This window comes from Peromyscus maniculatus, chromosome 5 (assembly GCF_049852395.1).
Source record: "Peromyscus maniculatus bairdii isolate BWxNUB_F1_BW_parent chromosome 5, HU_Pman_BW_mat_3.1, whole genome shotgun sequence".
NCBI classification, from domain to species: Eukaryota; Metazoa; Chordata; class Mammalia; order Rodentia; family Cricetidae; genus Peromyscus; species Peromyscus maniculatus.
This window is the reverse complement of record NC_134856.1, coordinates 97,392,981-97,405,033: the sequence shown is the minus strand read 5'-3', so window position 1 is coordinate 97,405,033 and position 12,053 is coordinate 97,392,981.

Genomic DNA, 12,053 nt, shown 5'->3' with positions numbered 1-12,053 from the left:
GTTCTTTAGAAGTGAATTCCATGTCTGTGTGGTCAGCAGCAGCAGCATTTCAAATTTGCAGCCTCCTGCTACACTGGCAAGGTTGAAAGCTGGCAGGAAAACTGCAGCTCTAGACCTTGGAATGGCTACGATTTCCTGGTCGCCTCATGATACTTCTTGACACTTCTCTGTCTTTGATTTCCTCGCTCTGTATTCACCAAGCAATACTATAAAATCTTCACATATTCTTGAGATTATTCCCTATCTATCTTTCTCCCTACAGAAGGTGACCTTACATTCTACATCATTTTTGAATACTGAAATGCCTATGGAATTACCAATTTGCCGAGATTCTATTCTCGAACTATCTAGCTGTTCTGTGGCCCTTTCTGCTTCCTCATGAACTTAGATACATCACTCATAACTTTTTTTTTAAATAAATTTATTTATTTTTAAATTACACTCATGATATTCATTAATTACACTCATGATTACATTCGTGTAATCATGATAAATACATTCAAAATCACATTTGTGGTATTCATAGATTACATTTGCAGTATTCATTCAATTATATATCTATTTTAATTTTAAATGCCGAATGTCATTCCTTGAAGGGGGGAGGAGGTCTTAAATACAGGCTTACAGCACAATGGGAGGACCCCGGAGGGCAGAAGTTCCCTACTGATGTTTTACAATAACTGTTTTCTTTTGGCTTGACTTAACCCTTTTCTCTTGTGAATTAAGCATCCTGAAAAATTGGAAGAAATGTCCTTTCTAAAACTTTTGCTGCCATTTCTCACCCTAAATCTTCATAAATAACTTATTCCTTTACATTTTTCTTTAAGATATTTGTATTAATCATTTTATAATTTTATATAGTATGTTTTGATATTATTTAATACCAACTCCTCCTCTTAACTTCTCCCAGATCCACCCCATCTCCCTACCCTCCCACTTTTGTGTCCTTTAAAAAAATTTAATAATCTTTTTTAAATCAGTAATACTTTATCAATCTCACTGTTAATAGACCTATAAATGATCTGGATGATGGGATGTGTCGGGATCATTCAACTGTGTTATACTGTTAAGAGCTGTTAGAGTAATTGCACACACATTAATAAGGAACTGTCACCATAATTAAGGGCTAGTTATTGTTAGTTGCACAATGATAAAGTTCTTTTGAAAACAATAGCCCACTTATATGTGAAAAATGCCCTTTCCACTTGTACAGAAGAAAAAGTATTCAGAAAGTTATTTTTGGCCTTGCTATGTCAAAAAGTCAACTGTACAAAGATCTACGTGTTAAACCTAAAATTATATTATCTAAGGAAAAAAACAGAAAATTATTTGGTGTGGCCATCTTACATGCTTATGTCTTATATAAAATGCTAATCCCTAGCAGTGGTGTAATGCAAGTTCCATCTTCCTGTTGATGTATGTATGCTCTGGTACACAGATGTTGTTTGTCACAGCACTACAGTGAGATACAGAAATAAAAACTTAAATTCAAAAAAAAAATTTAATAATCTATCTACTCCAATTTATGTTATACATATATTTCTTTGTGTGGGGACATCCACTGGAGTGGGTTCAACTACAAGGAGCCACACCATTCAAAGGAAACTGATTGATTACCTTCCCCCAGAATCCATCAACTATCAGTAGCTCCTCAGTTAGAGCAAAGTTTATGAATCCCTTCCCACTCTACACTAGAATATTTTCTGGCTTGATCTTGTGTAGATTTTGTGCAGGCAATCACATGAGTGCAAGAGTCCTGTTTTGTCTAGAAGATAATATTTTTGTTTTGCTTCTCCTTGACCTTTGGCTCTTAGAACTTTCCTGTCACCTCTTCTAAGATGGTCCCTGAGGCTAGGAGAGGGGTGTGGTGTACATGTCTCATTTGTGGCTGGGCATACCACAAATGAGACACGTCACTATTTGTGTTTTGAGCAGTTGTGAGTTTCTCTGTTAGCTACCACCCATGGCACAAAGAAACCTCTTTGGTGACTTCTATGAGCTGAACAAATCAACTGATAAAATTATACGAATTTAGAGGGCAATTTGATACTATGTTCATTTAACAGAATAATATTAGGCTTACCTCTGGAGCCTGTGATTCTCTAGCCATGGGTTCTTGGCCAGATTTTCAGTACAGGCATGTGTTTCCTCCTGTGGAGTGTTTCTTAAATCCAATCAGATAGTGGATGATTACCATCACAAGATTCATACCATGACTGCACTGATGGGTATAGCTTGCCATGCCAGTTATTACTGTAGTTTACAGGGTTCCAAGCTGTGTACGATTTCAGATTACTTCCCCCTCCCAATCCCATCAGCCTACATAGCACCTTCTAGTCCAGTCAGAGATAGCCAACAGGGAAGAAGCTTCCTGGTCAGCATCAACTCAATTTCTCCATGTCCTGTAACCGACACGTGTGGTATTTTCAGCAATAGTGTTTTACCACCAAGTTCTTACAAGCAACCAAGAGCAAATAACAATAGCCTGTATTGTTTTGGGGATCTCTGGGACACGATGACAACAATTCAAGGAGAGATGTTTTACACTAGGTACAATTTGCTGTTGTTGTTTTATTTAAGAAAAAGTTTCATTCATTTTACATACCAACCACAGACACCCTTCTCTTCCCTTCTCCTGCTGCCTGCCCAGGCTTCCCCCTGACCCACCCCACTTTCCCTCCTCCAAAATGGTAAGGCCTCCCATGCAGAGTCTTCAAAGGCTGGTTCATTCAGTTGAGGCAGGACCAAGCCCCTCCCTGCTGCATCAAGGCTGAGCAAAGCATTCCACCATAGGTAATGGGCTCCAAAAGCCAGCTCATGCACCAGGGATAGATCCTGATCCCACTGCCAGAGGTCCCTCAAACAGACCAAGCTACACAACTGTCTTTCCTGTGCAGAGGATCTAGTCCGGTCCCAAGCAGGCTCCACAGCTGTCAGTCTAAAGTTTGTAAGTTCCTACAAGCTTGGTTCAGTTGTCTCTGTAGATTTCCCCATCATGATCTTGATGCCCCTTGCTCATTTAATCCCTCTTCCCTCTCTTTGACTGGACTCTTGGAGTTCAGCCTAGTGGTTGAATGTGGATCTCTGCATCTGCTTCCATCAGTTACTGGATGAAGGTTCCATGATGACAGTTAGGGTACTCACCAATCTGATTACTGGGGTAGGCCAGTTCAGGTACCCTCTCTACTACTGCTAGTAATCCAAGCTGGGGTTGTCCTTGTGGATTCCTGGGAATTTCCCTAGAACCAGGTTTCTCCCTAACCCCGTAATGGAGCCTTCTATCATTATATCTCTTTCATTGCTCTCCCACTCAGTCCCTCCCCCAGCCTGACCATTCCATTCCTTCCCCTCTACTTCTCCCCTCCGCCCCAGTTTACTCAGGAGATCTCATCTATTTTCTCTTCCCAGAGTGATCCATGCATATCTCTTAGGGTCCTCCTTGTTACCTAGCTTCTCTGGAGCTGTGGGTTGTAGTCTGGTTATCCTTTGCTTTATATCTAGTATCCACTTGCGAGTAGATACCATGTTTGCCTTTCTGAGTCTGGGTTACCTCACTCAGGAAGATATTTTCTAGTTCCATCCATGTGCCTGAAAATTTCATGATGTCTTTTTTTTTTTTCAGCTGAGTACTACTCCATTGTGTAAATGTACCACATTTCCTTTATTCATTCTTTGGTTGAGGGGCATCTCAGTAGTTTCCAGGTTCTGGCTATTACAAATAATGCTGCTATGAACATAGTTGAGCAAGTGTCCTTGTGGTATGATTGATCATCCCTTGGTATATGCCCAAGAGTGGTATCATTGGATCTTGAGGGAGGTTGATTCTCAGTTTTCTGAGAAACCACCATACTGATTTCTAGAGTGGCTGTACAAGTTTTCACTCCCACCAACAGTGTAGGAGTGTTTCCCTTACTCTGCATCCTCTCCAACATAAGCTGTCATTAGTGTTTTTCTTTCTTTCTTTCTTTTTTTTTGTGTGTGGTTTTTTCAAGACAGGGTTTCTCTGTGTAGTTTTGGTGCCTGTCCTGGAACTCGTTTTGTAGACCAGGCTGGCTTCGAACTCACAGAGATCCATCTGTCTCTCAGTGTTTTTGATCTTAGCCATTCTGACAGGTGTAAGATGGTATCTCAGAGTTGTTTTGATTTGCATTTCCCTAATGACTAAGGTTGTGGAGCAATTCCTTAAATGTCTTTTAGCCATTTGAGATTTTTCTGTTGAGAATTCTCTGTTTAGATCTGTACCCCATTGTATTATTTTGTATTTTGATATCTAGTTTCTTGAGTTCTTGGATGTATTTTGGAGATCAGCCCTCTCTCAGACGTGGAGTTCATGAAGATCTTTTCCATTTCTGTAGGCTGCCATTTTGTCTTATTTATCATGTCCTTTGCCACACAGAAGCTTCTCAGTTTTAGGAGGTCCCATTTATTAAATGTTGTTCTCAGTGTCTGTGCTACTGGTGTTATATTTAGGAAGTGGTCTCCCATGCCAATGCATTCAAGGCTACTTCCCACTTTCTTTTCTATCAAGTTCAGTGTAACTAGATGTATGTTAATAGTCTTTGATCCACTTGGACTTGACTTTTGTACATGGCAATAGATATGGATCTATCTGCAATCTTCTACATGTCAACATCCAGTTATGCCAGCACCATGTGTTGAAGATGCTTTCTTTTTTTCCATTGTACAATTTTGGCTTCTTTGTCAAAAATCAGGTGTTCATAGGTGTATGGATTAATGTCAGGGTCTTCAATTTGATTCTATTGATCCATGTGTCTGTTTTTTATGCCAACAACATGCTGTTTTTAGTACTAAAGCTCTATAGTAGAGCTTTAAGTCAAGGATGGTGACACCTCCAGAATCGCCTTTATTGTATAGAATTGTTTTGGCTATCCTGGGTTTTTGTTTTTCCATATGAAGTTGAGTTCTTTCACAGTCTATGAAGAATTGTGTTGGGATTTTGATGGGGATTGCTTTGAATCTGTAGATTGCTTTGGTAAGATTGCCATTTTTATTATGTTGAGCCTACCTATTCATGAACATTGGAGAGCTTTCCATTTCCTGATATCTTCTTTAATTTCTTTCCTCCAAAGACTTAAATTTCTTGTCATACAGGTCTTTCATTTGTTTGGTTAGAGTTACCCCAAGATATTTTATATTATTTGTGGCTATTGTAAAGGGTGATGTTTCTCTGATTTCTTTCTCAGCCTGTTTATCATTTGTATATAGGAGCTCTACTGATTTTTGTTTGTTTGTTTGTTTTTCAAGACAGGATTTTTCTGTGTAACTTTGTGCCTTTCCTGGAACTCGCTTTGGAGACCAGGCTGGCCTCAGCCTCCCGAGTGCTGGGATTAAAGGCATGCGCCATCACCGCCTGGTGCTCTACTGATTTTTTTTTTTTAATTAATCTTGTATCCTGCCAAGCTACTGAAGGTGTTTATCAGTTGTAGGAGTTCCTTGGTAGAATTTTTGGGGTCACATATGCATACTATCATATCATCTGAAAATAACAAAAATTGACATCTTCCTTTCCAATTTGTATCCCCTTGATCTCCTTTTGTTGTCTTATTGCTCTAACTAATTCAAGTACTATATTAAATAGATATGGAGAGAGTGGACAGCTTTGTGTTACTCCTGATTTTAGTGGAATTGCCTTGAGTTTCTCTCCATTTAATTTGATGTTGGCTGTCTGCTTGCTGTAAATTGCCTTTATTATGCTTAGGTATGTTCCTTGTATTCCTGATCTCTCCAATAACTTTATCATGAATGAGTGTTGGATTTTGTCGAAGGCTTTTTCAGCATTTAATGAACTAATCATAGGGTTTTTTTTTTTTTCAGTTTGTTTATATGGTGGATTACATTGACAGATTTTCATATGTTGAACCATCTTTGCATCTCTGGGATGAAGCCAGCTTGATCATGGTGGATGATTTTTTTTGTGTGTGTGTTCTTGAATTCGGATTGCCAGTATTTTATTGTATTTTTGCATCATTCTTCATGACAGAAATGGGTCTGTTTTGTTTTGTTTGTTTTACTTGGCAACCTATGGCTTCTGAAATGAACATGATACTCTGTGTATGGTAACTCCAATTAAACCCTTTGTATGATTATAAATATGAAGCTTATAAAACAGAGGGTTCCACATAGCTTTTTCAAATATCCTCAGAATTAATGTTCTTTTTTTTTTTATTTTACAATGCTATTCAGTTCTACATAATAGCCACAGATTCCCTTGTTCTCTCTCTTCCTGCCCCCCTCCTCTTCCCCCCAGCTCACCCCCCATTCTCACCTCCTCCAGATCAAGGTCTCCCCCAGGACTGGGATCGACCTGATAGACTCAGTCCAGGCAGGTCCAGTCCCCTCCTCCCAGATTGAGCCAAGCATGCCTGCATAAGTCCCAGGTTTCAAACAGCTAACTCATGCAACGAGCCCAGGACCTGGTACCACTGCCTAATCATGAAGAGAGAGGGAGAACAAGGAATAGGAGACCATGGTAAATGAAGACCACATGAGAAAAGGAAGAAACAGAGAGCTAAAGAGGCCCACAGAAATCCACAAAGATACCCCCACAAAAGACTGCTGGCAATGGTCGAGAGACAGCCGGGACTGACCTACTCTGGTGATGGGATGGCCAAACACCCTAATAGTTGGGCCAGAAACCCCATCCAAGGACTGAGGAATCTGGATGCAGACATCCATGGCTAGGCCCCGGGTGGAGCGCTGGGAGTCTAATTAGTGAGAAAGAGGAGGGTTTATATGAGCGAGAATTGTTGAAACCAAGGTTGGATAAAGCACAGGGACAAATAACCAAATGAATGGAAACACATGAATTATGAACCAAAGGCTGGGGGGCTCCCAACTGGATCAGGCCCTCTGAATAGGTGAGACAGTCGATTGGATTGATCTGTTTAGAATTAATGTTCTTATTGATATTTTAATTTAAATGCTTATTTTTGTGTTATTATTTTTTACTTTTTCCACAATTTCATATATTTTATTATTCTCTTTGAAATTCTATGCACACTTGGTTTCTCATAATGACTCCTTACTCAGCTTGTCCATCTCTAAATATACTTTTTTTCTTCCTCTTTCCTCCTATGTGATACATCATCCTCAAACATGAGGATTTCTTTTCGGTATACATCATGGGAACATTGATGCTACAGTTTGGATCTTGAAGGTCTTTCAGGGGTCTATGTGCTAAGGCCTAGTCTCCAACCTGTGGTGATATTGGAAGGTGGCAGCATATTGGAAGTTAAAGCCTAATGGAAGAACATTGTCTCTAGCATGGTGTACCTTGTGGAATAACCAAAGAGCCATCAGTTAATCATTTTTTCAACCAAAATACATTGAAGATGATTCCCACTTCCTTGATATACTGTTTGCAGACTCTTTCCTTCACTGTTCTCCATGCGTCTGTCTTTTCTGACCCACTCCTTACTCTCTGTTCTATCTCCAGGCTAATGTGAACCTCCTACTCGGTTGTATTACAATAGCCTTTTCCTGCACCATTAGTTATTGAAAGACCGATTCTAAGCTCTCAAGATGTCAGGTGCAGCTTTCCATGTTGTATAGGCAGAGGCCAGGGCTCACTTTGCCTCCAACTGTCTGCCAACTCTCTGTGGAGAACTCCAAGGGAACCTTACAGAAGTGCCTTCTCTGCTGACATGAAAGTTGAACATGTATAAACCAGCAGTAGGGTGATGTAATCCCATCCAATTTTCACAGATAATATCCAGGGTGAAAATGTTTCCAAACCACAGCTGAAAGACACATGTGGCTTTATTCGGCATAAAATCCAGCAAGTAATTAATATTCAACCCTGTCATGCTCCTGGAAGCTGGCTTCCTTGCAGTTTTAGAAAGAGATGGTGAGACCTCTATGGTCTGTACTGACTCCCACTGGCCCAGCAGAGAATCTCAATACACCTTTCATACATACTCTGGGTATTCATATGACTTGTCTGGCTGCCTTGCAAGTTCGTGGAGGTGTATTAGGGATTCTAGATGGTTACCCAAAGCAAATAAGGGCCATCAGGAGTTGTTTCTCAGATTGATTGCTCTCTAATCCTATCCTTTAAAAACATACACTGCTAAAGACATTCTAGAAGAAAATACAGAAACATGCTAGAAAATTACATCATACTAAAGGTGTCAGATTTTAGAGAATCAACTGAAGTTACCACTGTAGCAAACTGCAGAAATGATTGGTCTTCAGCAATGTCTATGTAAAGCCTTTTCTTTGCCCTCTCTCTTACTGAAAATATTCGCATTATACCTGATCCCATCTTCAGCTGATCTTGAAACAATTTGCTTAAGAACTGTCATCAACAGATTTTAATAAACTTTCAACTTTCAATCAAAGTTTTATTTTTAATATTTTGGAAACCTCTTTCAGAAGCAAAGTGGCATTACAAACTCTCATTCCAGAAGAAATCCATGAGCACTTGAAGTTTTGCCTGTAGTTTACAGAGCTCATGGACCAATGTTCTCCCAATGAATCACCCCTAAGGCCCCCAAAGGTGCTCATGAGCGTCCTGGAGGGCATCTGTTACATATCTGTAGACTTTCCACTGTTTTTCCCCTTTCCTACCTGTCTTCAAATTGACTTATGTATTTCTTGGTTGTTCTTTTTGTTTCCCCTTTGAGTGATGCCTGAAATTACATTTGGCTCAGCAGGTTTTCCCCAAACCATGGACTATTGCATCCTTTCAGCATGGTAGTGTCCTTACAGCTCAGTGGCTAGACACTCACAGAATGTCATCCCAGTTAAATTTCTGAGGATGTTTCTTGAATATTATTGTCAAATTACATGACCACACAGCTTTAATTGTTAGGTGTCTAGACATCACACAGAAAGGCCAGTCAGTTTTAATCCAAGCAGACTAAAAGAGGCTAGGACCTGACATGAGGCCCCCATAGGAATGGGGCAGCTGTTTTCCTAGGACCAGTCAGCAGTGCAAGAGGAAGTATAGGGTATCTGTTAGCACCCTTTGTAGACTATCCAGAGACACAGACAAGCAGCAGGTGCAGAGGCAAGTGCGATCCCAGCCAACCAAAGAGCAAATCCAGGGCAGCACACTTATTCATTCTTCACTGAAGGAGACAGTTTTCCCTGTGTTCTTTCTGGTTTCCAGACACTTGGGAAAGAGAGAAAATTAACTGTTGGAAAACTGAAACCATCCACCACAGTTACCTGCATACAGCTTCCTGTCTAACATATTAGAGACAAGGTATGTTTGATAGTTATATCTTGATTATCAGTTTGATTATATTGAGATGTTCGTAGGCTATTTGCGAAGTGCACCTCCGGAGGAATCTGTGAGAGCTTTCAGGGAAGACCTGCCCTGAATTTGGGCATCAGCATCAGTCTCACAAGCTTGCATCCCAGACAGAACAAAAGGGGAAAACTGCGAAATCTCCCATTACCTGCTATTCTTCCTCTTTCCTGTCTTCCCTTTTTTCCTTTCCCTCACTTGCCATCATGCTGTGAGTTGTTCTTGTCAGCCATGCCTCCCCCATCATAAGAGACCAAAAGGCCAAAACATGTCATGCAACGGTGTTTTTTTTTTTTTTATCACAGTGCTACAAAGACTAACAGCATGACCATGGAACCATGCAGGAGGTAAGTACAGTACAAAACATAGCAGACCGAGGATGCTATCACAGACTTGCTTTTGAAGTAGAGAGTACTGTTCAAAGAAGAGTCTCTCTGCAAAGGGTCGTCAATGCTGATATGTATATGGTGAGGAGGTGCTAGGGTTGGGTGCTGGGGGAAGACTCCGACCCTGCTGGATATAAAAGAAAGTATAGAAAGGACAAGAGGAAGCGTGGAGAGAGATCCAGGGTTACACTGGTGATGGGTAGTAGTTGCTGAGGCTGGGAACACCCACGTATGTTGCAAAAGGCCAGGAGGCCCAAACATGAAGGGCTCTAACACTATTCTAAGATACACTACATGATACACTAAAGATTTTTATGAAGAAAACAAGAGGATGTGATTAAAGTAGAAGTCCTTGAGCCATGCTGTCTGAAGTTGGTGAATTTGTCCTGTTCGGGAGTTCTTGACCCTGCGTTTCTTTTACCCCCAGGCCCCTCCTTCTCTCCTAGAGTAGCAAAGAGCACTATTCATTCTTTGAGCATTATTCCTTCCCATTCCTGTGTTTAGGGCAGGGGCAGCTTGCTGATGGCTAGCGTGTGAAGAGGAAGTAAAGAGTGTTTCCTGTGTGCCATCTTGTGCACATGTGGAGTCTAGCCTTCCTTTGGATTCTGTATTTGGTGGCGAGAGCTGAAACCTGCCTGTCTCTGTCAGATAAAACACCTGGACTCCAGGACACTGAGTGAGCATACAGAGTTTGAGCACTTATGTTTTCTGAGGCCAAACCCAGCCTGACATGTGCCTGGTGATTCTTTGCAGTAACAAGACCTTTCTAAGTGTTTCTCAGGGTGCCCACTGCTGAGGACACTCAAATTCTGAAAATCACTCTTGCTCAACGATCTGTAATTGGAAGTGTAGGCAGCTCTTAAGGAGCCATAGGGCCAGATCCTGAAGCCAGCCTTCCTGAGTGTAAGGCCCATGGGATGTATCCGAATCACTGAATAAGCTGAAGGTCACTCCGAAGCACAAGGAACAAGTGCGGCTTGTCCTTTAAAAAGAAACCTTTTTTAAAATAACAAGCTTTTCAGAGTGTTTTGATGTTGGAGTGCATACTTGGCTCTTCTTTTGTTGGAGATCCAAGCAGAGGAGGTATGCAGCCTGCAGTTCATTTATTTGCCTACAGCTTCGTGGAGATGCAGCTGGCAAACAAATCTCTTTCCTCTCGGAAACACTTGCTTACCTTTATGGCGTGGTCAGGCAGCCCTCTTGATGCAGTGAGCTCTGAAAACAGCATCTGCCTTGTGTGCCACAGAGACCTCATGCAGGTACCCCGATCTTTTAAACAGGACGAACCTTCTGCTGACCCCTCCCTCTTGGGGCAAAACCAGAGGTAGGCAGCTGCCTGACGTTCTCCTTAGCAATAGTGCCTCTTCTAAATGCTTATCAAAGCGCTAGCCGCTGACCACAAGCAAGCTCTGGAAATGACTTTTGCTGAGAGATCCCGGGTGCCTGCCTCCAGCATTTGGTTTGCAGGCTTTTGGAAACAACTGCATGTTTTACTCAGCTCACTATTTTTGCAGCCAGTTTCTAAGTCGCAGATGACGTGTGTTAAACGGGTTTCTGAGGCGTGTGTGCCGCCTGTTTATGAGCCATGCTGGAAAACAGCCTTCAGGAGGAAGGATCCCTGTCTAAGGCGTGGGTGAGTGTTTCAGGGTATCCAGGATTTTCTTGGTCAGAGAGCAGGAGGTAAGAGTTTGACCTGCTTTGGCTTTGAAAGCATTAATGCCACGTGAAGATCGGAATCAAATCCCCAGGGTCGAGGGCTGTTCCTCAAGGCCCAGACAAAGAGGAATGGGGCCAGACTTTGTGTTGTATCTAGTAACCTCTCAGCATCTCCCACCACAAATCCTCTGTGTCAAACAACTCACCTCCCTCTGCTTGGACAATTTATTCTTCCTTGTCTCATAGATCAGAGAGAGGAAATTTGCAAATTCTCTTAAGCTCACATCCATGAACATTTTCAGTGAGACATAGTCAGGAAATAGGCACCTCCCTTGTCTTTAGAGAAGCTTGTTTAAAGAGAAGAAAAACAGATTCTCAAGACAAAATGGATTGGGAGCCATTCACTCCAGGCTTCTGGATATCTTCTGATGTGGCAGGCAGAGGCTGGGAAGAACATACCTCACCTCCTGATTCACTGAGAGCTGGAACCATGGGCTCTTACAGGGAGCAAATCATCATATATCCCAAATCTCTCCTTGAACAGCTCTGGAAGCCTAAAACCATTCCTCTTAAATATGGTGTATGGAGGATGTTGGAGCATATTCTTTTTAAATTATTATTATTATTGCTATCATTTACTTACTTTGTGTGTTTGCCTGTATGTATGTGTGGGCATATAACTACCACAGAAGGAATCAGTTTTCTCCTGCCATCAGTAGATCCTGGTATTTGAACTC